The following is a 6,000-nucleotide window of genomic DNA, read 5'->3' on the forward strand; positions in this document are numbered from 1 at the left end:
TTGTGTTCCTCTCTTTTGAGAGATTGCAAGTTTGTAAGTGTGCAAAAGACCTATATTTCCACCAACAGATAACACATATCAACCAATAGAGGGGGAGAACTGTCAGCCCATAGGCTGTAGATGACCATGATTTTTTTTTAAGATTTGTATTTATTTATTCATGAGATACACAAAGAGAGAGAGAGAGAGGCAGAGACACAGGCAGAGGGAGAAGCAGGTTCCTTGTGGGGAGCCTGATGCAGAACTCCATCCCAGGACCCTGGGATCTCGACCTGAGCCAAAGGTAGAACTCAACCACTGAGCCACCCAGGTGCCCTGGTGACCGTGATTTTAATGTGATCCTGCTCAGGGAGAAGAATCAAAAAATTAAGTCCTCAAACCTCTAGTTGTAAAAGGGACTTAAAAAGGTTTTGCTAGAATTTCTAAAGGATCACAAAATAAGAATGTATTCTCTGAAATTTTTACCTACTCTTTTTATCTTTTTTCTCTGTCCTTGGCTTCCTCTCAAATAGCATAATGTAGTGGTTAAAAACATGGCATTTTGAATCAGAATGACATAATGTAGAGCTCTGGCTACATTACTGATTGACTAGCAATGTGATGTTGGGCAAATTACCAAAATTTCAGAGATTATGCCTCCTTATTTCTAAAATAGGTTTGATAGGGCATAGGGCTGTTTGTCAGAAGTAAATGAAATCACTTTACATAAATTAGCAGCACCAGGCACACACATGCCCCACTGCTGGTGGTTATTATTCATTCATTAAACAAAAAAAAATTAACCTGTGTATCATGTCTTGAGAATACAGTATTAAGCAAAATCACTTGGTTTCTGCTTTTATGGAGTTTACATTTTAATATATAACTAAAAGGAGACCATTTGATTATCAGAGTTGTGATGTGAGGCTTTCATTCAAGTATGTGGAAAAATAGGAAAACTGCCACAAAAATCACTATTTAGAAAAGATGAGTAAAAACATCCAGGACAGCACTATATCAGTATATGATGTATCTTTTTAGGCAGAGATAATAATGTGGATAGTCAACAGATCCAGAGGTTCTTTTTTACTCAAGTAGAAGTAGTAGAGGTAAGCTCTGGATTTATAAACTGGCCACTACCCCCCACCCAGGCCACTTTTTAAAGTCCTTCCAAGTGATGGATGGTTAAGTATAGCCAAGATTGAGAACTGTACCCTAACCCCTTTGCCTCTGTCTGACAAAACTGCAGCCTGAATTAACCCATTCTCAGTGCCTCTAAGCATTTGCACATTGCTGAAGGCTATTGGACAATCCAATAGACTGATTTCCACTAAAATCTCATGATCACCAAAATCAAATGAACCCCCAGGACATCTAGGCCATCTTATATTTCTCTCTTTGCCTCTCACCACTTTAACAAGGTTTTCAAACTTCCACTCTCCTCAAATCTATCCCTTTCACTTTACTACCTCCCCTTCACTCTCTGCAGATAACATCACCACTTTCCTCCCAAAATGAAGCTAGCAAAGGGAAATTTCTTTCTGTTTTCAAATATACAAATCTACCTACAGTCATCCTTCCCCCTATTTACTCAACAATGCATTGAGTACCTACTATATGCTGGGCATACATCAATGAACCATACAAAGAAAGATCTTTACTTCCGTCTTGCCCTTGAGCTTATATTTTAGTGGGGAAAGACAGGAATAAAATAAGTAATACGGTGATTTAGAAAATAGTAAGTGTACTATGGAGAAGAATGGAAGTTTATAGGAAGGAGCTGATTAAGGAGTAATATTTTATTTTATTTATTTTTTTTTTTAGGAGTAATATTTTAAATAGTCCTTGAGCAGATGACATTTGAGCAAAGACTTGAAGGTGGTGAGAGAGCAAGCTATATGGATGTTTGGAGAGGAATATTCCTGGCAAGGGGAACAGCAAGAGCAAAAGTCTAGAGGCAGGAATGTGCCTGGTGTGTAAGAATAATAAGGAAAGCTGTGGGGTGAAATGTGACTGAGGGAAAAAGTTTTAGGAAGTGAGCTCAAATAGGTTAAAGGAGGGGGTGAAGGGGCAGATCATGAAGTCTCTAATAAGCCATTGTAAGAAGTTTGGCTTTTATTCTGAGAGATGAGAAGCCATTGGAGAGTTAAAAGCAGAAAAGTGATGTTGGCTACTATATTAAGAATGTCCATATGACAAGGAAGGAAGCAGGGAAACTACCTAGGATGCTACTGCATTGTCCTAAGGTCACTGTTTCAAAACAGGAGTTAAGCTTCCTCTCTAAGGCCATTTCCTTCACATATACTTTCCTTCCACCTCTTGAGTTATACTGACAATTATCTCTTTGTATACTTAAACTCTCCCTTTTATCTAGATCATATCCATTGTTTCTAAACACATCTGAATCCTATGTCAAAATAAACCCTTCCTTGACCCCATTGCTGCCCTGTCAAGTTCCTTACTTCAGCCAAATTTTCAGTAAGCCTTGTCTCTGGGATCTCATTGGTTTCATTCTTTACCTCTTTATTCATATTCCAGGTTGCTATCATCTGACATCTGCGCCTATAATATCACCAAAATAGATATTCCTAATGTAATTTTTCTTCAAGAGAGTGCTAATTCTCCAGGGGACATTTGGAGATACGTGGCAGTACTTTTGGTTTTGATTTGTATATTTTTTGTTATGACTTACAGATGAAGGGTGCTACTAGTGTTTAGTTGTCAGAGGTCAAGGATACCTAACATACTGCAATGTGTAGGACAGTCCCTCACGTTTAAGAATTATCCTGCTCAAAGTATCAATATCAACCTCTTGAAAAATAATCTTGGGCACCTGGCTTACTCAATTGATAGAGCATGTGGTTCTTGATTGTGAAGTCAAGTTTGAGCCCCACATTGGGTGTAGAGATTACTTAAAAGAAACAAAAAAGGGATCCCTGGGTGGCACAGCGGTTTGGCGCCTGCCTTTGGCCCAGGGCGCGATCCTGGAGACCCGGGATCGAATCCCACGTCGGGCTCTCGGTGCATGGAGCCTGCTTCTCCCTCTGCCTATGTCCCTGCCTCTCTCTCTCTCTGTGACTGTCATAAATAAATTAAAATGTTCAAAAAAAAATTAAAAAAAAAAAAGAAACAAAAAAAGAAGAAGAAAGATTTTTGAAAAATACTCTTAAGGTCACAAATGACTTTTATATAACTTTCTTCACCAAAGATTTTACAATCTTTTTCTTAGAATCTTAGAATATTTGCCATTGATAGCTACTCTTTTTGAATTACATTTCTCTCTTGGCTTCTATAATACATCACATTTTTTGCTTTCTTTCTACCTCCGGCAGCTCCTCTCATTCCTTTTTACAGATTTATCTTCCTCTACTCCACTACCAAGTGTTGAGATTCTCCAAGAATCAGTCTTTGGGGGGTGATGTCAGTAAAAATGGCCATTATGGAACTCCAAGGACTGTCCTCCAAATAAACAGCAAATAATTTGGCAAAAATTATCAGAATCAAGTTTATGTGAACTCTGGAAATTGGTAAAAGTTTACAATACCAGGCAAACATTAAATCAAGAACAAGGTAGCTGAATACCAGTAGGAAGCTTTGTGTTACCAACACTTACCCTAATCCCATTTCTTCATACCCAGTTCAGTGGCAGTTTTGGACAAGAGCCTACATTTCTGGTGTAGGTACCTGGTGCCAGAGGTAGCAGAATGGACCTTGTTCCCAAAGAATTGTAGTAATTTATTTTGACCTGTCTGGTGGCTCTCTGAAGGCCTGGTGCAAGGGCTTGTCCTTATTTTGCCTAACTTGAGCTCTCCTGAGGCAGAAATGACTACTCAGGAGATATTAAAGACAAATTATTAGCTGCTGCCAGTGGGGGAAAGGAATAATAAGCAAACAATAGACACAACAAAAAGCCTGGGACGAAGGCCTGAAGAGTGAGATAGTTTGGAGAATAAAATCATTGAAAAGCTCCTACATATTCCTGGGAATTTGAAGTGCTACCTAGGGGCACCCACCTAGCTCAGGTGGTAGAGCACGTGACTCTTGATCTTGGGGTTGTCAGTCCAAGCCCCGTGTTGGGTGTAAAGATTACTTAAAAATAGAATTAAAGAAAAAGGCTACCTGTATATCTAGGGTGGGGAAAATACACAGAAAAACTTGCAAAGTTCCTAAAGTCTCACTTCTGACTAACATTCAGGCTCTGCTCAGAAAGAAAGTGAAAGATAAGGTAGATTTATAAATTGCCCATTTGAATGATAAAGACATGTCCCAACACACCTGCAAAGAGCCCTCTGACAAAGCCTGGAAATTGTTTTCTTCATTCTTTGGTTATAGACATTTAAGAAAATCTCTCTTTACTCACTAGCTGACCACTAAGCCAACAGAATAGAAATTTCAGTGGTCACACATAAGAAGGGATACAGACTTCACAAAGTTAGCTCAGAAAAGTCATTAAACAAACAACAACAATCACAATAAGCAGAAACAACAGGGAGGGAAGAGATTCTGATTTCCAGACTTGCCACATTATGATAATCAAAATGTCCAGTTTTCAACACAAAATAACAAGGTAGAGAAAAAAATGTCGCCCATATACAGGAAAGAAAGAAGTTAATAGAAACTCTTCCCAAGGAAGCACAGACATTGGACTTACTAGACAAAGATAGTTCCACCAACTATTATTAAATAGGCTGGAATAGCTTAAGGAAACTATGGAAAAAGAACTAAAAGAAGTCAGGACAGTGTATCTCACCAAATAGAGAATATTGATAAAGAGGTTGAAATTATAAAAAGGAACCAAGTAGAAATTCTGGAGTTGAGGGCAACTGGATGGCTCAGCGGTCAAGCCTCTGCCTTTGGCTCAGGTCATAATCCTGGGGTCCTGGGATCAGGTCCCACATCAAGCTCCCTGCGAGGCTATGCCTGTGTCTCTGCCTATGTCTCTGCCTCTCTTTGTGTGTCTCTCATGAATAAATAAATGAAATAGTTTTTAAAAAAGGAAATTCTAGAGTTGAAAAGTACAATAGCTGAAATTAAAAATTCACTAGAGGGATTCAACAGTAGACATGGGCTGTCAGAAGAAGGAATCGGCAGACTTTAACACAGGTCAACTAAGACTACCTAAGCTGGGGAACAGAAAGGAAAAGGAATGAGGAAAAATGAATAGAGCCTAAGAGACCTGTGGGGCAGCATCAGGTATACGAATATATGCATAACAGGCATCCCAGAAGAAGAGAGAAGGAAAGGGACAGAAAGAATATTTGAAAAATAATGGCAAAAAACTTGCCAGATTTGATGAAAAACATGAATCTAGGTGCCCAAGAAGCTCAATGAACTCCAAGTAGGATAGATTCAAAGAGACCCACAACAGGACACATTGTAATCAAACTGTTGAAAGTCAATGACAAAGAATCCTGAAAGCAGTAGGAGAGAAGTGAATCCTCACATAGGAGGGAACCGCAATAAGATTTAACAGCTGAAAAAAAAAAAAAAAAAATTTAACAGCTGATTTCTCACCCAAAACTATGGAAGCCAGGAGACAGTGGAATGACATATTCAAAGTGCTGAAAGAAAATCTGGTTAGCTAAGAAATCTATATCCAGAAAAACTATGCTTCAAAAATGAAGAAGTTAAGATATTCTCAGATAAACAAACACTGAGATAATTTGTCATTAGTAGACCTGTCCTACAAGAAATACCAAACGGAGTTCTTTAACCTGAAATGAAAAGACTCTAGAGAGTAACTTGAACCCACATGAAGAAGAACTGTTAAAGGTAACTCTGTGGGTAATATAAAAGTCAGAGTTAATGTATTTTTGGTTAATAACTTCTTTTTTCTGTATGATTTAAAATACAACTATGAAAACAATAATGATAAATCTGTGTAATTGGGCACATAATGTATAAAGATGTAATTTGTGATAACATAAGAAAGAATGAAGCATAAGAGTAAAGATGCTTTATACCCTTGAAAATAAATTGGCTTTTATTTTTAAAATATTATAAGTTGCTAATTATAGTCCC

The sequence above is a fragment of the Canis aureus genome, chromosome 5, assembly GCF_053574225.1.
Source record: "Canis aureus isolate CA01 chromosome 5, VMU_Caureus_v.1.0, whole genome shotgun sequence".
Lineage (NCBI taxonomy): Eukaryota > Metazoa > Chordata > Mammalia > Carnivora > Canidae > Canis > Canis aureus.